The sequence below is a fragment of the Oncorhynchus keta genome, unplaced genomic scaffold, assembly GCF_023373465.1.
Source record: "Oncorhynchus keta strain PuntledgeMale-10-30-2019 unplaced genomic scaffold, Oket_V2 Un_contig_1414_pilon_pilon, whole genome shotgun sequence".
Taxonomy (NCBI): domain Eukaryota; kingdom Metazoa; phylum Chordata; class Actinopteri; order Salmoniformes; family Salmonidae; genus Oncorhynchus; species Oncorhynchus keta.
In genome coordinates, this window is record NW_026278573.1 from 150,993 (window position 1) to 175,082 (window position 24,090).

At 43.8% G+C, this 24,090-nt stretch overlaps 1 long non-coding RNA gene and 1 pseudogene across 1 annotated transcript; one reads left to right on the top strand and one right to left on the bottom strand.

Moving 5' to 3' along the window:
* Positions 1-15,488, bottom strand: part of LOC118381717 (oxysterol-binding protein-related protein 8-like) — a 75,264-nt pseudogene extending 59,776 nt beyond the window's left edge.
* A 2,020-nt stretch (positions 15,489-17,508) lies between these two features.
* LOC127918421 (uncharacterized) lies at positions 17,509-19,288 on the top strand. The gene is made up of 3 exons (XR_008099935.1): positions 17,509-17,548; positions 17,974-18,303; positions 18,666-19,288. It is a non-coding gene; the product is annotated as an uncharacterized LOC127918421 (long non-coding RNA).
* Positions 19,289-24,090: the final 4,802 nt, after the last annotated feature.

The window sequence follows — 24,090 nt, forward strand, 5'->3', positions numbered from 1 at the left end:
GTGTCTGGCTAGACTGCAAACTCTCCTTCCAGACTCACATCAAACATCTCCAATCGAAAATCAAATCAAGAGTCGGCTTTCTATTCCACAACAAAGCCTCCTTCACTCACGCTGCCAAGCTTACCCTAGTAAAACTGACTATCCTACCGATCCTCGACTTCGGCGATGTCATCTACAAAATGGCTTCCAACACTCTACTCAGCAAACTGGATGCAGTCTATCACAGTGCCATCCGTTTTGTCACTAAAGCACCTTATACCACCCACCACTGCGACTTGTATGCTCTAGTCGGCTGGCCCTCACTACATATTCGTCGCCAGACCCACTGGCTCCAGGTCATCTACAAGTCCATGCTAGGTAAAGCTCCGCCTTATCTCAGCTCACTGGTCACGATGGCAACACCCATCCGTAGCACGCGCTCCAGCAGGTGTATCTCATTGATCATCCCTAAAGCCAAAACCTCATTCGGCCGCCTTTCGTTCCAGTACTCTGCTGCCTGTGACTGGATCGAATTGCAAAAATCGCTAAAGTTGGAGACTTTTATTTCCCTCACCAACTTCAAAAATCAGCTATCAGAGCAGCTAACCGATCGCTGCAGCTGTACATAGTCTATCGGTAAATAGCCCACCCATTTTCACCTACCTCATTCCCATACTGTTTTTATACTGTTTTTTTATTTATTTACTTTTCTGCTCTTTTGCACACCAATATCTCTACCTGTACATGATCATCTGATCATTTATCACTCCAGTGTTAATCTGCAAAATTGTATTATTCGCCTACCTCCTCATGCCTTTTGCACACATTGTATATAGACTGCCCATTTTTTCTACTGTGTTATTGACTTGTTAATTGTTTACTCCATGTGTAACTCTGTGTTGTCTGTTCACACTGCTATGCTTTATCTTGGCCAGGTCGCAGTTGCAAATGAGAACTTGTTCTCAACTAGCCTACCTGGTTAAATAAAGGTGAAAAAAAAATAAAAAAAAAAAATAAATAAAACTAAGGGACTGGGTAATATTGATGTCTTATCATGTATCACCAAATGTCCTCACTAAAAAGGCTAGTCAGTAGTCTACATGCTAGTCCTATAAAAGGCTAGCCAGTAGGCTACATTATATTAGTCCTATAAAAGGCTAGTCAGTAGGCTACATTATATTAGTCCTATAAAAGGCTAGTCAGTAGTCTACATGCTAATAAAAGCCTAGTCAGTAGTCTACATGCTAGTCCTATAAAAGGCTAGTCAGTAGTCTACATGCTAGTCCTATAAAAGGCTAGTCAGTAAGCTACATTATATTAGTCCTATAAAAGGCTAGTCAGTAGTCTACATTATATTAGTCCTATAAAAGGCTAGTCAGTAGTCTATATTATATTAGTCCTACAAAAGGCTAGTCAGTAGTCTACATTATATTAGTCCTATAAAAGGCTAGTCCTATATTATATTATAAAAGGCTAGTCAGTAGTCTACATTATATTAGTCCTATAAAAGGCTAGTCAGTAAGCTACATTATATTAGTCCTATAAAAAGGCTAGTCAGTAAGCTACAAATTATATTAGTCCTATAGGCTCAAAGCTAGTCAGTAAGCTACATTATATTAGTCCTATAAAAGGCTAGTCAGTAAGCTACATTATATTAGTAAAGGCCAGTAAGCTACATTATATTAATCCTATAAAAGGCTAGTCAGTAAGCTACATTATATTAGTCCTATAAAAGGCTAGTCAGTAAACTACATTATATTAGTCCTATAAAAGGCTAGTCAGTAAGCTACATTATATTAGTCCTATAAAAGGCTAGTCAGTAAGCTATATTATATTAGTCCTATAAAAGGCTAGTCAGTAAGCTACATTATATTATAGTCAGTAAGTCCTATAAAAAAAGTAAGCTATATTATATTAGTCCTATCAGTAGTCTACATTATATTAGTCCTATAAAAGGCTAGTCAGTAAACTACATTATATTAGTCCTATAAAAGGCTTGTCAGTAAGCTACATTATTTACATACATTTAAGTCATTTAGCAGACGCTTTTATCCAGAGCGACTTACAAATTGGATATTAGTCCTATAAAAGCTAGTCAGTAAGCTACATTATATTAGTCCTATAAAAGGCTAGTCAGTAAGCTACATTATATTAGTCCTATAAAAGGCTAGTCAGTAAGCTACATTATATTAATCCTATAAAAGGCTAGTCAGTAAGCTACATTATATTAGTCCTATAAAAGGCTAGTCAGTAAACTACATTATATTAGTCCTATAAAAGGCTAGTCAGTAAGCTACATTATATTAGTCCTATAAAAGGCTAGTCAGTAAGCTATATTATATTAGTCCTATAAAAAGCTAAGCTACATTATATTAGTCCTATAAAAGGCTAGTCAGTAAGCTACATTATATTATACTATAAAAGGCTAGTCAGTAAGCTACATTATATGAGTCCTATAAAAGGCTAGTCATTAAGCTACATTTTATTAGTCCTATAAGAGGCTAGTCAGTAAACTACATTATATTAGTACAGTACAAGGCTAGTCAGTAAGCTACATTATATTAGTCCTATAAAAGGCTAGTCAGTAAGCTACATTATATTAGTCCTATAAAAGGCTAGTCAGTAAGCTATATTATATTAGTCCTATAAAAGGCTAGTCAGTAGTCTACATTATATTAGTCCTATAAAAGGCTAGTCAGTAAGCTACATTATATTAGTCCTATAAAAGGCTAGTCAGTAAGCTACATTATATTAGTCCTATAAAAGGCTAGTCAGTAAGCTACATTATATTAGTCCTATAAAAGGCTAGTCAGTAAGCTACATTATATTAGTCCTATAAAAGGCAGTCAGTAATATTTATTAGTCCTATAAAAGGCTAGTCAGTAAGTACATTATATTAGTCCTATAAAAGCTAGTCAGATGCTACATTATATTAGTCCTATAAAAATAGTCAGGCTACATTATATTAGTCCTATAAAAGGTCAGTAAGCTACATTATATTAGTCCTATATAAAAGGCTAGTCAGTAAACTACATTATATTAGTCCTATAAAAGGCTAGTCAGTAAGCTACATTATATTAGTCCTATAAAAGGCTAGTCAGTAAGCTACATTATATTAGTCCTATAAAAGGCTAGTCAGTAAGCTACATTATATTAGTCCTATAAAAGGCTAGTCAGTAAGCTACATTATATTAGTCCTATAAAAGGCTAGTCAGTAAGCTACATTATATTAGTCCTATAAAAGGCTAGTCAGTAAGCTACATTATATTAGTCCTATAAAAGGCTAGTCAGTAAGCTACATTATATTAGTCCTATATTAGTCCTATAAAAGGCTAGTCAGTAAGCTACATTATATTAGTCCTATAAAAGGCTAGTCAGTAAGCTACATTATATTAGTCCATTATATTAGTATAAAAGGCTAGTCAGCTACATTATATTAGTCCTAAAAGGCTTGTCAGTAAGCTACATTATATTAGTCCTATAAAAAGGCTAGTCAGTAAGCTACATTATATTAGTCCTATAAAAGGCTAGTCAGTAAGCTACATTATATTAGTCCTATAAAAGGAGTAGTCAGTCATTAAGCTACATTTTATTAGTCCTATATTAGTAAACTACTATACTATAAAGGCTAGTCAGTAAGCTACATTATATTAGTCCTATAAAGGCTAGTCAGTAAGCTACATTATATTAGTCCTATCTAGTCAAAGCTATATTATATTAGTCCTATAAAAGGCTAGTCAGTAGTCTACATTATATTAGTCCTATAAAAGGCTAGTTAATACATTATATTAGTCCTATAAAAAGTAAGCTACATTATATTACAATACATTATATTAGTCCTATAAAAGGCTAGTCAGTAAGCTACATTATATTAGTCCTATAAAAGGCTAGTCAGTAAGCTACATTATATTAGTCCTACAAAAGGCTAGTCAGTAAGCTACATTATATTAGTCCTATAAAAGGCTAGTCAGTAAGCTACATTATATTAGTCCTATAAAAGGATAGTCAGTAAGCTACATTATATTAATAAGCTACATTATATTATTCAGACATTATATTGGAGTCAGTAAGCTACATTATATTAGTCCTATCAGTAAGCTACATTATATTAGTCCTATAAAAGGCTAGTCAGTAAGCTACATTATATTAGTCCTATAAGGCTAGTCAGTAAGCTACATTATATTAGTCATTATATTAGTCCTAAGCTACATTATATTAGTCCTATAAAAAGTCAGGCTACATTATATTAGTCTATAAAGGCTAGTCAGTAAACTACATTATATTAGTCCTATAAAAGGCCAGTAAGCTACATTATATTAGTCCTATAAAAAGGCTAGTCAGTAAGCTACATTATATTAGTCCTATAAAAGGCTAGTCAGTAAGCTACATTATATAAAAGGCTAGTCATTAGTCCATTATATTAGTCCTATAAAAGGCTAGTCAGTAAACTACATTATATTAGTCCTATAAAAGGCTAGTCAGTAAGCTACATTATATTAGTCCTATAAAAGGCTAGTCAGTAAGCTACATTATATTAGTCCTATAAAAGGCTAGTCAGTAAACTACATTATATTAGTCCTATAAAAGGCTAGTCAAGCTACATTATATTAGTCCTATAAAAGGCTAGTCAGTAAACTACATTATATTAGTCCTATAAAAGGCTAGTCAGTAAGCTACATTATATTAGTCCTATAAAAGGCTAGTCAGTAAGCTACATGCAGTATGCTGTCTGAGTGTAAAGCTCTTATAGCAGAACATGTCATTGATCATTGTAACTGTTTTTAATGTGTTTACGATGACTACTTTGCTGACCTCTTGCCAGGTCCCCCTAGGTCTTTTCCTGGTTCTAACAAGGTCAGATGTTAGAGGTCAGAGGGCTTATCAGGGTGCCTCAACTGCAAATCAAATTTTCAACGTCAGTCTCACCAGTAAGAGATTTTGTCCCAAATGGCACCCCTCCCTATGGGCCCTAGTCACGAGTGCCATTTGGGTAGCCATGATCCTATTAAAATGTTATTGATGTTGGAAAAAGTCATGGCTGTGATTCAATGAAATGTTTCTCATTGGTTTATCTTCTATCCCTGAGGAGTAATTATAGAAGGCTATACAGTGTCTTGTTAGAGGTGCACCCTGGGTCCTGTTCAGTAGACACCAAATGGAAGAAAACAGAGTAAAACGGGAAGGAACTAGTAGTATATGTCCGTAAAAAAAAAAGAGGCAATTTTCGACTTCTGCTGCATTTGGTTTTGAAACGTTTTGCTAAGGTGTGCCCTAATTAACACAATGTTTTGGTTTGGTGTGAGTAGTGATGAATTAAGGGTGTCCAACTGTAGCTACCAAGATGCATGCGTTTACTATCTGCCTAGAACCCACCTCCTGAATGTATTGACTGGATGTGCCCAGCAGTATGTCATCAAGTGTTGATAGTTGAGTTAGTTGATGTAAACACCCAGTCACACATGCAAGCAGAGCCCTGACTGACGAGCACTACAGTCCGCAACAAACATCTGAGAGAAACAGAGAAGGGATCGAGAGAGAGAGAATATGGTATAAATAGTGACAGAGCAAAAGGAAGGAGAAGAAAAAAGATAGGACACCCTATTTGAAGTGCACTACTTTTGATAGAGCTCTGGTCAAAAGCAGTGCAATACATCGGTTATAGGGTGTCACTTGGGAAGCTCTCATTCTGAAGGCTCTATGGAGAGATGTGCTGAGAGAAATGGCTGACTGGTTGACACAAAGCTCTCTGTAAACCTTACTGTCATCCATCTACCTTGTTAAATGAAGACTGTCTGTCTGGATAGGTTGAGTCAACTGTCTAGCAGGACCAGACAATGTTTATTCATTCAAATTAAATCCATTTAATATATCACCTCCCTTTAAGGATATTGACATTGGAGGGATGTTTGGTTATTTGGCTGAGGAGTTTCAGATTAGGCATCTTTGTGTGTGTGTGCGTGCGTGTGTGTGTGTGTCAGGGTTTTTGACCGGCAGCATTTTAAATGACCGGACATGCATTGGGTGCGGTGCTAACCTGATTAGGATGTCGACCCACGGAGTTCAGAAGGACAGAAATCACATTTCGTTGATGATTATTCATCTTCAGAGAACATGATCCAGGATGCAACGGGGTGCCTCCTTCTTACCCAATTCTGATGTGCACTTTGAAGATATCTACTTTTCCTCAGCAAACAAGACCAGCAATGGATCACTTGATTCACTTGCCTATGTTAGTCTACTATCCCCCAAAGTGGAAAAGTTGATCTATTATAATGGTCAGCTTGTCGTTCTGTGTGAGAAAGAAATAGCCTATTCTAAACAGACTGGGGCCGTTATGGGACGATAGATCCCAAATTCATACAACCAGTAGGCCTAGGATACATCCCAAAAAACTTTAAAAAGCAAAGATGTTCATGCAACAGATCGTTAGGGATATATTTTTACTTCACATTATAAACGCAGTAAGCTTTGCGCGAATGTTCCCTCCATAACGCAATTAGCGGAAAACAGTCAAAAGCACACCATACATGCACGCGGTTTCATGAGGCAAAGATGAAAATATCAGTTAGAAATGTGGAAAGAGGGGAGATCTAAAGGCAACCAGCCTGGGTTGATAATATAACAGGATTGTGTCTTTGGCTACCGCACAATGAAAGAAAGTTTATTTGAAAAACAATAGAACATGAGAGAAATAGGCTACTGGTTACAATGGCACATGGAAGTCTATATAAAAATTGCCTGCACATTTGGTTGGTTTATTTGAAACAGGCCTCACATGTAGGCAAGACATAGGCTACTGGTTCACAAGGCTCTGTTCTAGGTCCTCTCCTATTCTCGCTATACACCAAGTCATGTCATAACCTCACATGGTAAAACACAATTAATCTTTCCTTTCCCCTTCTTCAAAGGTTTCAATCGCATCTTTATGTTCATATCAGTGGATGACGGATCACCACCTTTCGGCAAAACCGGGGAAGGGACTGCCCGTTATATTCTATTGCTAAGTGGGGCAAAGCCTACAACACCCTATTTTAATTTTCATTCCCTGATGCATGTTCAACCTTCCCAAGTTCTCTCACTCACCCCGCTCCTCTGCTCTCTCCACTGGCTTCCAGTTGAAGCTCGCATCCGCTACAAGACCATGGTGCTTTTTTCGGACTGCAAAGGCTCTGATCAGGCCCTACACAAACATTCTCATAGTTGTGTACAGTTGTGACCTTGGCTCTGGCTATGGTGGTGTTCTGTCACCATAGGGTAATCCTTCTCACCCCCCTTAAAAGATTTAGACACTATTGTAAATCCACTGGATGTCATAAAATGCACCATTTGTAAGTCGCTCTGGTAAGAGCTAAATGCTGTAAAACCTTCAAGGCCCCTATTGGTGGGCAAACTCCTATTTTATTTTTCCCGATGCATGCCAGCAAAGCCACGACACAACACAACATTCTCTAGTTGTGCTGTGATTGGCTTAGTGTTCTGTCACTCATGGGGACACTAAATCACTGCAAAATCTACGGGTAGAGCTTGAAAATTCAAGCCCCTTGGGTGCTGCCATAGAGTTACAAGTTTGATGACAAAATTTGCCCACGAAGGACCGCTGCGCCACCTTCCTAATCAAGTGAGCACAGCACAACAGGGGAGCCCAAAAATGTATTGTATGTTGCTGCATAAATGATGTAACACGCCAGGGATATATGTATACTGTAGCTAAGAAAGTAATACTAAGTGAATGTTGTGTAGTAAGCTGTTAGGTGCCCAAGTGCCTCAACAGCCTACTGTTCTGACTTGGATATCACATGTAGTGTCACGCCCTGACCATAGAGAGCCCTTGTTTCTCTCTGGTGTAGTAGGTCAGGCGTGACTAGGGGTTATTGTAGTCTATAATTTCTATGTGGTATTCTAGTTTTCATATTTCTACGTTGGTGTGCTTGGTATGGTTCCCAATTAGAGGCAGCTGGTAATCGTTGTCTCTAATTGGGGATCATATTTAGGTAGCCGTTTTTCCACCTGTGTTTGTGGGATATTGTTTTTGAGTTAGTGCATGTTGCACCTCAGTACTGCACGGTCGTTGTTTGTTTCTGGTTTTGTTTGAAAAGTTTCACTAAAATAAAGATGTGGAACTTTAATCACGCTGCGCCTTGGTCCGTCTCTCCACACGTCCGTGACATGTAGCCTATAGCCTGTTTTAGAGATATGTAATCATTGAATATTGTACGACCTTTCATTGTCTGCTGATATGCTCCCTTCATTTATCCTATGGTTCTGACTTGGTGTACAGGGAGAATACTGTAAAACAGCCCATGTTTTGAAATGTACAGCAACAGATTTCAGAAGTGCTGAACAAATAGTTATTTTGACTACGTCCTTCCTAGCTCGCTATTGAATGTCTTAAAATCGAAATTACACATGGCCTTTTATCCGCTCATCGTCCCCTTACTCCATAGTTTGTACATCAACATATCAGCTATGTTTTTTTTTAAAGGCAGTAAATGAGGCTGAATGAACTGTTTCCCTGCCAGACAAGGCTCCGCTGAGAGCCAGGTGTAGCAGTGGTAAGGATTCACTCCATGGTGCTGAAAAGAAAGCTCTGCTGTTGGGATAGTTTTATGTAGGCCCTAACAGTTTGTGGGAACTGTTTGTCACCGTTGTAGTGCAATTAATGTATTGTTTATTGTTGTGCTGTGCTGTGTAAAGGCTTTGCTGGCAGTTTGCCCCACCAAGATTGACATGCTAAAATAAATTATTTCACAATAGGATCATTATATCTTTGGGGGACAAGGTCTTATGCTTCACATTTCTCTCTGCTTTTCCTCTAAAGAAACACTCAACATTCTCCCTACATAAACCTAGAACTTAGGCTGACAAGAAACCAAGAAAGCCAATGCTAACCAACACAAACCAATGCTAACCAACACAAACCAATTCTAACCAAAATGGCTTTTCAACAGTGACATTTGTTTGTTTGTCGTTTGTCAGCTGAAACCGGAAGCAAAAAGTTCAGGCTTCACCTGTTCTCTGCTTTTCCCCTGAAAAACGGATACTTGTGGTTTCTGACTACCCACTGAGGGTGTACCAACGCTAACCAAAATAACATTTCAACAGTCAGAGTTCTTTGTTCCCACTTCTCCATAACTAAAGGGAATATAAACACCCCTATGAAGATGTTTCTGTGGAACCAACCGCAAACATCCTTTTTCCATCCAGTCCCAGTGAGACGGTTCGTACCATGATGCTGTGAGGGGGGTGGCATGGCACCGTATTTGCACCCTGAACAACAGATATGATGATCTTTAGGGATGGATCATTATATAAGACAGTGAAGTGTACATTGTGTGTGTTTTTGTCATGTCTATGGATGGAGTGCACACACACACACACACACACACACACACACACACACACACACACACACACACACACACACACACACACACACACACACACACACACACACACACACACACACACACACACACACACACACACACACACACACACGGCATGACAGCTTTGATGAACACTGACACTGTCGCCATGTTTTCGGGAAGAACCGAAAGGTTCCCTAGCAACAGCTGGCCTGACGACAATTGGGGAAGGGTGAAAACATTACCTGCTATACGCACGAGGACAAAGCATCAATTTTGAGTTTTGGGGGCATAAATCAGTGTGCAGTCAGGTATGCTGCTTGCTTTACATTTGCCATGGCAACAAGGTCACCACCACCATTTTGGTGGTAGATGGAGCAGCACAGAGCAGCACGGAGCAGGATGGAGCAGCACAGAGCAGGATGGAGCAGGATGGAGCAGCACAGAGCAGGATGGAGCAGAACGGAGCAGGATGGAGCAGAACGGAGCAGGATGGAGCAGCACAGAGCAGGATGGAGCAGCAGGATGGGAGCAGGATGGAGCAGAACGGAGCAGGATGGAGCAGCACAGAGCAGGATGGAGCAGAACGGAGCAGGATGGAGCAGAACGGGAGCAGGATGGAGCAGAACGGGAGCAGGATGGAGCAGAACGGAGCAGGATGGAGCAGAACGGGAGCAGGATGGAGCAGAACGGAGCAGGATGGAGCAGCACAGAGCAGGATGGAGCAGCACAGAGCAGGATGGAGCAGCACAGAGCAGGATGGAGCAGAACGGAGCAGGATGGAGCAGCACAGAGCAGGATGGAGCAGCACAGAGCAGGATGGAGCAGAACGGGAGCAGGATGGAGCAGAACGGAGCAGGATGGAGCAGCACAGAGCAGGATGGAGCAGCACAGAGCAGGATGGAGCAGAACGGAGCAGGATGGAGCAGAACGGGGAGCAAGAGTGGATGCAATGATGCAATAAGACATATTTTTGGTAAACAGTCAGGATGGGAGCACAACCAGAAAAATAAATCTCTATCTGGTTGTAATCTGACCAGGATAACAAACTAAATATGCCATCTTTCCCAGGATGTAACAGAGAGCAGGATGGGCAGCACAATCAGGATGGAGCAGGATGATCATTTGAGCAGGATGGATCAGAAAACCAGATTAGCAGCACAGAAGGATTTCAGTTCTTAATTTGGAGCAGTGGGATAGCATGGTGCAGTGCAGAGCAGGATGGAGGAGAGCAGGATGGTGCAGTGCTAGCAGATGGGCAGCACAGAGCATGGATGGAGTGCTACAGAGCAGGATAGCAGCACAGTGCAGGATGGAGCAGTGGAGCAGGATGGAGCAGCACAGAGCAGGATGGGATAGCATGGTGCAGTGCTACAGTGGGATAGCGTGGTGCAGGATGCTAGCAGAATGGGATAGGATGGTGCAGTGCGAAGCAGTGGGCAGAACGCAGCTGGTGCAGTGCTACAATGATAGCATGGTGCAGTTTTTGGGTAGCGTGGTCATTTGCAACCAGAAAAATAAATCATGGTTGTAATCTGACCAGATAACAAACTAAATATGCCATCTTTCCCTGGATGATAGCAGAGACCAGTTGGCTATAATCTGGGATATCATTAGACAATCTCAATCAGTGGGATAGACATTTTTTTCAGTGCTAATTTTGTGGGATAGCATGATAGCATGGTGCAGTGCTACAGTGGGATAGTATGGTGCAGTGCTACAGTGGGATAGCATGGTGCAGTGCTACAGTGGGATAGCGTGGTGCAGTGCTAGTGGGATAGCGTGGTGCAGTGCTAGTGGGATAGCGTGGTGCAGTGCTACAGTGGGATAGCGTGGTGCAGTGCTACAGTGGGATAGCATGGTGCAGTGCTACAGTGGGATAGCATGGTGCAGTGCTACAGTGGGAGGCAGGCATGTAGCAATCTCGGGAGTTTTTAAAGCGACCGGTATTGCTCCTAAAACCTGTTGCACCCTTTAGGTCATTGTGCCACATACACAGGACAGTGGGAGGGGTTAAAATACACATTTCCTTTGCTAAATGGAAAATAAACAGGAAATCTGCTGGATTAATGATATACAGTACCAGTCAAAAGTTTGGACACAACTACTCATTTATTTGTACTATTTTCTACATTGTAGAATAATAGTGAAGACACCAAGAGTGTGCAAAGCTGTCATCATGGCAAAGGGTAGCTACTTTGAATAATCTCAAAAATAAAGTATATTTTGATTTGTTTACCACTTGTTTGGTTATTACATGTGTTTCTTAATAGTTTTGAGGTCTTCACTATTATTATACAATGTAGAAAAATGTAAAAGTAAAGAAAAACCCTTGAATGAGTATGTGTGTCCATTGATTGTTGAAGGATATAAATGTACAAATACCTCATGAGCATAGTTCAACTGTCTTACCCCATCAGAACCACAAATATAAGATTTTGGGTTCTGATGTATAGCCAGAAGACAAGGTTAAAACTTCTTATGGCTGGGGGACAGTATTGAGTAGCTTGGATGAATAAGGTGCACAGAGTAAATTGCCTGCTCCTCAGTCCCAGATGCTAATATATGCATATTATTGGTATATTTGGATAGTAAACACTCGGAAGTTTCTAATACTGTTTGAATGATGTCTGTGAGTATAACAGAACTCAGAATAGTAGGCAAAAACCTGAGAAATCTGAAGTTGGTCGATTTTCAACTCAGCCTCCATACAGTGGGATTTTGGTCATTTTGCACTTCCTACGGCTTCCACTAGATGTCAACAGTCGTTAGAAACTTGTTTGATGCTTCTACAATGAAGGGGGGCTGAATGAGAGGGGAATGAGTCAGAGGTCTGCCAGCAGTCACGCACTGGTGACACGCATTTCACATGAGAGGTATCTCCCGTTCCTTTGCTTTTCTGAAGACAAAGGAATTCTCCGGTTGGAAGATTATTGAAGATTTATGTTAAAAACATCCTAAAGATTGATTCCATACATCGTTTGACAAGTTTCTACGGACTGTAACGGAACTTTTTGAAATTTCGTCTGCAACTAGTGAACGCGCTTCGTGAGTTTTGATTTGTTTACCAAACGCGCGAACAAAAGTAGCTATTTGGACATAAATGGACATTATCGAACAAATCAAACATTTATTGTGGAACTGGGATGAAGATCATCAAAAGGTAAGTGAATATTTATAATGTTATTTCTGACATCTGGTGACTCCAACATGGTGGATATTTATATTTGTTCTCTGAGTGCCGTTCTCAGATTATTGCATGGTTTGCTTTTTCCGTAAAGCTTTTTTGAAATCTGACACAGCGGTTGCATTATGGAGAAGTGTATCTAAGGTTCCATGCATAACACTTGTATTTTCATCAACATTTATAATGAGTATTTCTGTAAATTGATGTGGCTCTCTGCAAAATCAACGGATGTTTTTGGAACTACTGAACATAATGCACCAATGTATACTGAGAGTTTTTTTATATAAATATGAACTTTATCAAACAAAACATACATGTATTGTGTAACAGGAAGTCCTATGAGTGTCATCTGATGAAGATCATCAAAGGTTAGTGATGAATTTTATCTCTATTTCTGCTTTTTGTGACTCCTTTCTTTGGGTGGAAAAGTGGCTGTGTTTTTCTGTGGCTTGGCTCTGACCTAACATAATCGTTTGTGGTGCTTTCGCTGTAAAGCCCATTTGAAATCGGACACTGTGGTGGGATTAACAACAAAAATTAATTATGAGATTTCTGTTGTTTTGAATTTGGCTCAACTGGCTGTTGTCATATCGATCCCGCCCTAAGAAGTGAAAACTATAATTTCTGATGTATAGACAGAAGACAAGGTTAAAAACTATCATTTTGATCTCATGAATGGGCTGTCCTTGAATCCACAGCTCTGTCGATGAATTTGAGAGTGGTTCCATTTCTCCAGCCCCATCCCTCAGCATTCTTACCAAAACAGTGCTGGGGTGCCCTCTTTGTTACTGTTTGAACTGCAGATGACCCCTTTAAGGAAGCAAGCGATGCAGCCTGTCATCACATGGCGAGAATGGCAATGGTCCCAAATGGCACCCTATTCCCATATAGTGCACTACTTTTGACCAATTAATAGGGAATAGGGTGCCATTTGGGATACATCCCCTGTAATGACGTGCTGCAATGGTTACTCTGACCCAGGAGTGATCCAAATTACAGGGATCATCTGCTGCAGGGCTCATCTGCTGCAGGGATCATCTGCGAAAGAGATTGTGGTCTCAGCCTGACTCCCTGCTTAAATAAAGGTTCATTAAAAATAAATCCGTACTGCCATTCTGTTGTCAACAGAGCTAGCAGAGCACCGCAATTCCACCCTTTCTCCATTTCCCCATTCATGACCTCCAAAACCAATTCATGTTCAGCCTGCAAACAACGGCTATCAACAACAGCAACACAAACAGGGGAGTGTTCATTGGCAGTCGGCATGGACCGGATCCTCCTCGGCTACCCTGCCAGTGTTGCTGGCCAGACAAAGCCACTTCATCTTTGGGGAGGATAATATTTCAAACGAGTGGTCGTGGGCTAGGAGCTATTAGGACACTGATATTTTCTGTCTGTCTTTTTGGTGCACGTGATTGGTCTATTAATAGGCCGCCACCCAGGTTAATCTGCTGAGTCATTGGCCCCTCACTGGCACCTCCTGTGGAAGCTAGAGAAGCTAGCCCCAGGTAACCCTGAAAGAGGAGGGGTCTATTGGCAGAGAAGCTGGATTACTGATGAAACTGTGTGGAGATCGTCTCCAAAATGGCAGATATACTTATGATAGGTTAAGCTATATACAGCCTGATGAACCTGATGCTTAAATGTAATGTTGGTTGATAATAAGGAAATAGCGTCACGTACCTATTTTTATTGAGATTACATTTGGCTGAAGAGAAAGAGAGAATGCAACCAGCCTGTACCAGCTGTCTCCGGTGAATCGGCAATCTTTGTGAAAAGCCTGCGCCTCTCCTGGCAGGGAGAGAGCTTCTTAGACAGTCTTCAACAGAGATGAATGGAGGCTGTGTCGGCTCGGTGGCTGGGAGGCTGACAGGCTGACAGGTTAAAAACATCACACTCACTACAGAAGCTTTAGGTCTAATTCACTTCACTTGACGTTCTGTGAAAGCTCTGCTGATCTCACGCTCAGGTGGACGGCCACTCCAAAGCAGCGCACAGTTACTCGGGCTACAGAGTACGATATAATACGTTTGCATATGACCGAGTACATTTCTATACAAGGAAAATATGTATTAAATGTATGGTCTAATATAAGAATTCAAAACTCTAAGAAGAAATAGATATGACAGGTTCAACATCAGAATCTGCATCAGGCAACGCAAAAGGACAAGCAAGAGAATAGCTCCAATACTGTGACAGTACACTGAAAACAATAACCTCCTGCACATTAGTATCTGAAATAACAGTCACAGTTCACAACCAGTATCTTGGGGTTACGACTCTGTCTCTACAGGGAACAAGCACACAGGTAACTCTGCCACAGGGACACCACTACAGCAAAAGTGTACCTGTAGTTCCAATATTTCTTCAGTGTCCATCTAGAAGACAATAGACCTTCAAATAACAGCACAGTCACCGTCTACAACCAGTATCTAGGGTTACGACTTTATAGGGAACAAGCACACAGGCCACTTGGCGACAGTACAGAGGGTACTACTCAAAGCAACAGCTAGTCTACAACTAGCTGGGTGTGGAAGAGCCCGTGGCAGGGCAGGCTCCTCATCAGACTGGAGGGGAAGGGTGAGGGGTCCAACACCACCTCAACTACCACACCCACCTGGCAGCGAGAGGGGCGACAGCTCGTTGTAGCCCCCGAAAGAAGCGTTGCGGATGAGCTTGCGTCCGTCGGGGTGTGGGGGTCGCGGCGAGCTGGTCGTGCCGCACGTTGAGAAGCGGCGACGGCACAGGGCTCCCTCCTCCTTCATCATGGGGCCGGTGAGAACCCGGGGGGGACTGAGGAGGGCCTGCTGGGGATCAGCAGGGGCCAAGCAGGGCGAAGCCGCTGACCGCGAAATGCTCAGATCTGATTGCCCGCAGCCAGACACACACACAGGACACAGCAAGCACAGCAACTCAGTCTCAAGGCACTCAAAGCAGTGCAGCACAATTTATCGCTTTCTCCCTCCCTCTCCCTTGTTCCCTCTCTCTCTTTCTCCCTCCCTCCCTCTCTTGTTCCCTCTCTCTCTTTCTCCCTCCCCTCTCTCTTGTTCCCTCTCTCTCTTTCTCCCTCCCTCTCTCTTGTTCCCACCCTCTCTTGCTCCCTCTCTCTCCTGTCTGTGTGAGAGAGTGAGTGCAAGGGGAGGAGGCTCTGAGTACTACGCTGATGAATCAGCAGAGTCCCTCCCCCCCTGCTACTCCATGCACCAGCAGTGTACAGAAGAGTTGCATCTTATCTAGCCTACTCCATGGAACAGCCTCCTACCCTCTTTCTCTTTCCTTCTTTCAATGAATAGCTCTACTTTTCTCACTGCCAACCAGTCTCCCTCCTCCTGTCCTCTCTTTCCCTCTTGTTTTTTCTCTTTCATTTTCTCCTCTCTGTACACCGTGTATTTCTCTGTGTGGTATCTCCTCATTTTTACATTTACATTGTAATAATTTAGCAGACACTCTTATCCACAGCAACTCCACAGAAGCAATTAAGGCTAAGTGCCTTGCTCAAGGGCACATTGTCACATTTTTTCACCTGGTCGGCTCGTGGATTCGAACCAGCGACCTTTCGGTTAGGCTACCTGCCGCTCTGTCGTGGTATATCCTCTCACGGTATCTCTCCTAAATCTCTTTCCCAGCTCAGATGAACATCACCCCTTTCTTCCTGCTCACTCTCTTTCTCACAGTGTGTGAGTGTGTGGCATAGTCCTGAACGTCTGACTGACGACTCCAGCTACAGCACTCAGACACCTGCTACCACATAAAAAACACACACACGAGACACTAACACACACAGAAATGTAATAAAGCCAGTCTATATTCACCCTGCCTGTGAGGATGGACAAACTCTCTGCATGCCCTATCGTATTCCCCAGACACAAAGACCAAACTGGCCAGTTGACTTCTCCAATGCTTGTATGGCCAATCAATTCATTTGAGCCCCTCAGGTGAACACCAAGCCTGTTACTGAGCCCCTCAGGTGGAATACCAAGCCTGTTACTGAGCCCCTCAGGTAGAACACCAAGCCTGTTACTGAGCCCCTCAGGTAGAATAACAAGCCTGTTACCGAGCCCCTCAGGTAGAATACCAAGCCTGTTACTGAGCCCCTCAGGTAGAATACCAAGCCTGTTACTGAGCCCCTCAGGTAGAACACCAAGCCTGTTACTGAGCCCCTCAGGTAGAATACCAAGCCTGTTACTGAGCCCCTCAGGTAGAACACCAAGCCTGTTACTGAGCCCCTCAGGTAGAATACCAAGCCTGTTACTGAGCCCCTCAGGTAGAATATCAAGCCTGTTACTGAGCCCCCAGGTAGAATACCAAGCCTGTTACTGAGCCCTCAGGTAGAACACCAAGCCTGTTACTGAGCCCTCAGGTAGAATACCAAGCCTGTTCCTGAGCCCCTCAGGTAGAATACCAAGCCTGTTCCTGAGCCCCCAGGTAGAATATCAAGCCTGTTACTGAGCCCTCAGGTAGAACACCAAGCCTGTTACTGAGCCCCTCAGGTAGAATACCAAGCCTGTTCCTGAGCCCCCAGGTAGAATATCAAGCCTGTTACTGAGCTCCCCAGGTAGAATATCAAGCCTGTTACTGAGCCCCTCAGGTAGAACACCAAGCCTGTTACTGAGCCCCTCAGGTAGAACACCAAGCCTGTTACTGAGCCCCTCAGGTAGAATATCAAGCCTGTTACTGAGCCCCTCAGGTAGAATATCAAGCCTGTTACTGAGCCCCTCAGGTAGAATATCAAGCCTGTTACTGAGCCCCTCAGGTAGAATATCAAGCCTGTTACTGAGCCCCTCAGGTAGAATATCAAGCCTGTTACTGAGCCCCTCAGGTAGAACACCAAGCCTGTTACTGAGCCCCTCAGGCAGAACACCAAACCTGTTACTGAGCCACTCAGGTAGAACACCAAGCCTGTTACTGAGCCCCTCAGGTAGAATACCAAGCCTGTTCCTGAGCCCCCCAGGTAGAATATCAAGCCTGTTACTGAGCCCCCCAGGTAGAATACCAAGCCTGTTCCTGAGCCCCTCAGGTAGAATACCAAGCCTGTTCCTGAGCCCCTCAGGTAGAACACCAAGCCTGTTACTGAGCCCCTCAGGTAGAATACCAGGCCTGTTACTGAGCCCCTCAGGTAGAACACCAAACCTGTTACTGAGCCCCTCAGGTATAATATCAAGCCTGTTACTGAGCCCCCAGGTAGAACACCAAGCCTGTTACTGAGCCCCTCAGGTAGAATACCAAGCCTGTTCCTGAGCCCCCAGGTAGAATATCAAGCCTGTTACTGAGCCCCTCAGGTAGAATATCAAGCCTGTTACTGAGCCCCTCAGGTAGAATATCAAGCCTGTTACTGAGCCCCTCAGGTAGAATACCATGCCTGTTCCTGAGCCCCCAGGTAGAATATCAAGCCTGTTCCTGAGACCCTCAGGTAGAATACCAAGCCTGTTACTGAGCCCTCAGGTAGAATACCAAGCCTGTTACTGAGCCCCTCAGGTAGAACACCAAGCCTGTTACTGAGCCCCTCAGGTAGAATACCAAGCCTGTTACTGAGCCCCTCAGGTAGAACACCAAGCCTGTTACTGAGCCCCCCAGGTAGAATACCAAGCCTGTTACTGAGCCCCTCAGGTAGAACACCAAGCCTGTTACTGAGCCCCTCAGGTAGAATACCAAGCCTGTTCCTGAGCCCCTCAGGTAGAATACCAAGCCTGTTCCTGAGCCCCCCAGGTAGAATATCAAGCCTGTTACTGAGCCCCTCAGGTAGAACACCAAGCCTGTTACTGAGCCCCTCAGGTAGAATACCAAGCCTGTTCCTGAGCCCCCCAGGTAGAATATCAAGCCTGTTACTGAGCTCCCCAGGTAGAACACCAAGCCTGTTACTGAGCCCCTCAGGTAGAACACCAAGCCTGTTACTGAGCCCCTCAGGTAGAACACCAAGCCTGTTACTGAGCCCCTCAGGTAGAATACCAAGCCTGTTACTGAGCCCCTCAGGTAGAATACCAAGCCTGTTACTGAGCCCCTCAGGTAGAATATCAAGCCTGTTACTGAGCCCCTCAGGTAGAATATCAAGCCTGTTACTGAGCCCCTCAGGTAGAATATCAAGCCTGTTACTGAGCCCCTCAGGTAGAACACCAAGCCTGTTACTGAGCCCTCAGGCAGAACACCAAACCTGTTACTGAGCCACTCAGGTAGAACACCAAGCCTGTTACTGAGCCCCTCAGGTAGAATACCAAGCCTGTTCCTGAGCCCCCCCAGGTAGAATATCAAGCCTGTTACTGAGCCCCCCAGGTAGAATACCAAGCCTGTTCCTGAGCCCCTCAGGTAGAATACCAAGCCTGTTCCTGAGCCCCTCAGGTAGAACACCAAGCCTGTTACTGAGCCCCTCAGGTAGAATACCAGGCCTGTTACTGAGCCCCTCAGGTAGAACACCAAACCTGTTACTGAGCCCCTCAGGTATAATATCAAGCCTGTTACTGAGCCCCCCAGGTAGAACACCAAGCCTGTTACTGAGCCCCTCAGGTAGAATACCAAGCCTGTTCCTGAGCCCCCCAGGTAGAATATCAAGCCTGTTACTGAGCCCCTCAGGTAGAATATCAAGCCTGTTACTGAGCCCCTCAGGTAGAATATCAAGCCTGTTACTGAGCCCCTCAGGTAGAATACCATGCCTGTTCCTGAGCCCCCCAGGTAGAATATCAAGCCTGTTCCTGAGACCCTCAGGTAGAATACCAAGCCTGTTACTGAGCCCCTCAGGTAGAACACCAAACCTGTTACTGAGCCGCTCAGGTAGAACACCAAGCCTGTTACTGAGCCCCTCAGGTAGAAAATCAAGCCTGTTCCTGAGCCCTCAGGTAGAATACCAAGCCTGTTACTGAGCCCCTCAGGTAGAATACCAGGCCTGTTACTGAGCCCCTCAGGTAGAATACCAGGCCTGTTACTGAGCCCCTCAGGTAGAACACCAAGCCTGTTACTGAGCCCCTCAGGTAGAATACCAAGCCTGTTCCTGAGCCCCTCAGGTAGAATACCAAGCCTGTTCCTGAGCCCCTCAGGTAGAATACCAAGCCTGTTACTGAGCCCCTCAGGTAGAACACCAAACCTGTTACTGAGCCGCTCAGGTAGAACACCAAGCCTGTTACTGAGCCCCTCAGGTAGAATATCAAGCCTGTTCCTGAGCCCCTCAGGTAGAATACCAAGCCTGTTACTGAGCCCCTCAGGTAGAATACCAAGCCTGTTACTGAGCCCCTCAGGTAGAACACCAAGCCTGTTACTGAGCCCCTCAGGTAGAATACCAAGCCTGTTACTGAGCCCCTCAGGTAGAATACCAAGCCTGTTACTGAGCCCCTCAGGTAGAATACCAAGCCTGTTACTGAGCTCCTCAGGTAGAATACCAAGCCTGTTACTGAGCTCCTCAGGTAGAACACCAAGCCTGTTACTGAGCCCCTCAGGTAGAATACCAAGCCTGTTACTGAGCCCCCCAGGTAGAATATCAAGCCTGTTCCTGAGCCCCTCAGGTAGAATACCAAGCCTGTTACTGAGCCCCTCAGGTAGAATACCAAGCCTGTTACTGAGCCCCTCAGGTAGAATACCAAGCCTGTTACTGAGCCCCTCAGGTAGAATACCAAGCCTGTTACTGAGCCCCTCAGGTAGAATACCAAGCCTGTTACTGAGCCCCCCAGGTAGAATATCAAGCCTGTTCCTGAGCCCCTCAGGTAGAATACCAAGCCTGTTACTGAGCCCCTCAGGTAGAATACCAAGCCTGTTCCTGAGCCCCTCAGGTAGAATATCAAGCCTGTTACTGAGCCCCTCAGGTAGAATACCAAGCCTGTTACTGAGCCCCTCAGGTAGAATACCAGGCCTGTTACTGAGCCCCTCAGGTAGAACACCAAGCCTGTTACTGAGCCCCTCAGGTAGAATACCAAGCCTGTTCCTGAGCCCCTCAGGTAGAATACCAAGCCTGTTCCTGAGCCCCTCAGGTAGAATACCAAGCCTGTTACTGAGCCCCTCAGGTAGAACACCAAACCTGTTACTGAGCCGCTCAGGTAGAACACCAAGCCTGTTACTGAGCCCCTCAGGTAGAATATCAAGCCTGTTCCTGAGCCCCTCAGGTAGAATACCAAGCCTGTTACTGAGCCCCTCAGGTAGAATATCAAGCCTGTTACTGAGCCCCTCAGGTAGAATACCAGGCCTGTTACTGAGCCCTCAGGTAGAACACCAAGCCTGTTACTGAGCCCCTCAGGTAGAATACCAAGCCTGTTACTGAGCCCTCAGGTAGAATACCAAGCCTGTTACTGAGCCCCTCAGGTAGAATACCAAGCCTGTTACTGAGCCCCTCAGGTAGAATACCAAGCCTGTTACTGAGCCCTCAGGTAGAACACCAAGCCTGTTACTGAGCCCTCAGGTAGAATACCAAGCCTGTTACTGAGCCCCTCAGGTAGAATACCAAGCCGGTTACTGAGCCCCTCAGGTAGAATACCAAGCCTGTTACTGAGCCCTCAGGTAGAATACCAAGCCTGTTACTGAGCCCCTCAGGTAGAACACCAAGCCTGTTACTGAGCCCCTCAGGTAGAACACCAAGCCTGTTACTGAGCCCCCAGGTAGAATATCAAGCCTGTTCCTGAGCCCCTCAGGTAGAATACCAAGCCTGTTACTGAGCCCTCAGGTAGAATACCAAGCCTGTTACTGAGCCCCTCAGGTAGAATACCAAGCCTGTTACTGAGCCCTCAGGTAGAATACCAAGCCTGTTACTGAGCCCTCAGGTAGAATACCAAGCCTGTTACTGAGCCCCCAGGTAGAATACCAAGCCTGTTACTGAGCCCCCAGGTAGAATATCAAGCCTGTTCCTGAGCCCCTCAGGTAGAATACCAAGCCTGTTACTGAGCCCCTCAGGTAGAATACCAAGCCTGTTCCTGAGCCCCTCAGGTAGAATATCAAGCCTGTTACTGAGCCCCTCAGGTAGAATACCAAACCTGTTACTGAGCCCCTCAGGTAGAATACCAAGCCTGTTACTGTAAAATCCTGAGCCATAAGTGGCTATAATTTACCTCCCTATTTTCTCATCTGTAGCTCAGTGCACTGCAATCAAGGCCGTTTATGTTTCAGGACCACAGCCCATTCTACCTGTCAAAAACAGTGAGTTGAATGATCAAAAAGCCATTTTCTGACCTGTAGTTTGCCATTTGTGGCTTGCTATTTGTCAGTCTACTAGCAACCAGCATGACATAAGTAGCATTTGGAAAGAACCAATGGATAACAAACACTGTGAAACAGGGTCTTCTCAAGACAATACCCTCAGGGACACACAGTAAAATTGTAATAAAGTCAACTAATTAACATGCTGTTAATACCAATGCTCATAATGATACTGTGACAAGGTCACACAACAGAAATGGCTATGGGACAGTTGATCAATATTTCCCCCGTCTCTAGATATTGATCTCTGGGACTGCAACCTCAAGGGGACAGTACAGACGCTCAGCTAGGAGAAGACTGTCACCAGGAACAGGTTAAGAAGACTGTGCTGCCCCAGTCACCCTGACAACGCTGTCAGAACATATTGTCCATAAGAAAGGTCTGTTGCAGGTCCAGAACAAAAGGGTATAAGAGAAGTAGGTGCATTGAGAAATGAGTCTCAAAGAGCACCAATGGTTATCTCTGTGATTAGGGAAGTGCTCCCGCTGTGGGAACATCAATCAGTGGAAATCAGTGGAAATTTCAAGTGCGCCACGTATAGTTTTTGATAAAACTCAAACTTTCATTAAAATTGGCATACAATATACTGAATTAAAGCTACACTCGTTGTGAATCTATCCACCAAGTCAGATTTGTAAAATGCTTTTATATGCGAAAGCATGAGAAGCTATTATCTGATACCATGCACCCTCAAAATACTGCAACGTCACCTAACACGACAGATTTTGCGTTATCCGTCGCAAACCAAAACGCTGAAATAAAATATAAAACATTCATTACCTTTGACAAGCTTCTTTCTTGGCACTCCTAGATGTCCCATAAACATAATTTAGGGTCTTTTTTCGATTAAATTGGTCCATATATAGCCTAGATATCGATCTAAGAATACTGTGTGATAAACAGAAAAAATAGCGTTTCATAACGTAACACCATTTTTTTAAATTCAAAAAGTCGACGATAAACTTTCACAAAACACCCGAAATACTGTTCTAATGCAACGTTAGGTATTAGTACACGTTAATAAGCGATAAAATTCATCAGGAGGCGATGTAATTTCTTTTGCTGTCCGTGTATAAAACTTGTCCGGAGAGAGCTCGATCAAAACATCGTCGGAGACCGGAGGGAAGGAGTTCCCTTGAACCGGTTAGACCAAGAATCAATGCGAATCAAATGACAAGACTCTAGACCACGTGTGGAAGCTGTAGGCAGTGTAAGTCGGCCCTATTTAATTCGGTTCACTTTGAACAATTCCTTGAAGTCAGGAAGGATATATTTTTCCATTTTCATTAAACAGATTTCCTGCACTTTTCATTGAAACACACGTTCTGTTAATGCCACAGCCGTGATTTAAACAGTTTTAGAAACGCCTGAGTGTTTTCTATCCACACATACTAATCATATGCATATACTATATTCCTGGCATGAATAGCAGGGCACTGAAATGTTGCGCGATTTTTAACAAAAAGCTGCGAAAAGCTGCCTGAATTCTCTACTTCCTTAACAGGTTTTAAGAAGACTGTGCTGCCCCAGTCACCCTGACAACGCTGTCAGAACATATTGTCCAAAAGAAAGGTCTGTTGCAGGTCCAGAACAAAAGGGTATAAGAGAAGTAGGTGCATTGAGAAATGAGTCTCAAAGAGCACAAATGGTTATCTCTGTGAAAACCAATAGGCCCCACCTGGTCCTTATCGTCGAAATAGAATCTCCAGAGCATTGCTGTTTTCCATCCACAAGATTCCTGGCATCCTCCCATCCCATTCAATTGACCCTTCTCTCCTAATGTTACCTTGTTTGTTCTGTCAACAGCTGCGGCCCTTCAGTGCCCTCTGGCCAATTAAGAAGTGTTATCTATATTTTCAAATGGAAGGAGTCATTCCATCCCTGTCTGTTTAGAGATGAGGCAAACAACAGCTTTGATAACAGCTCCCGAGTTCTGTGAGAGAGCGGTGATGTCACAGCGTTGCTCGGCGACACTTGAAAAAAGTGTGTCCCCAAATGTTACCTTATTTCTGACATAGTGCACTACTTCTGACCAGACCCCTATAGGCCCAGATCAACAGTAGTGCACTTTACAGGGAATAGGGAGCCATTTGGGACACAAACACAGATCCCTGAGCAAACAGGCTAATTAACACAGGTAATTAAGACGTTCTGGAGTATGTATAATTCAAAATCTTAGGCCTAATTAACCCTGCTGCCTCAAAGGAAAGTTCAGCTGGTCCAAACTAATAAATGGCATTTTTAAGAAACAAGTCAAACAACAGAGCGAAGAAACTTCACAAAGGTGTTGGGCCAACAATGTGACAAACAGTTGAGGTGTTTTGCTTAACCCCCTGGGTTAGGTTCGGTCTCCAACCTCCATGGGGGTAAAAGTAGTAGTCTACTGGACCCGGA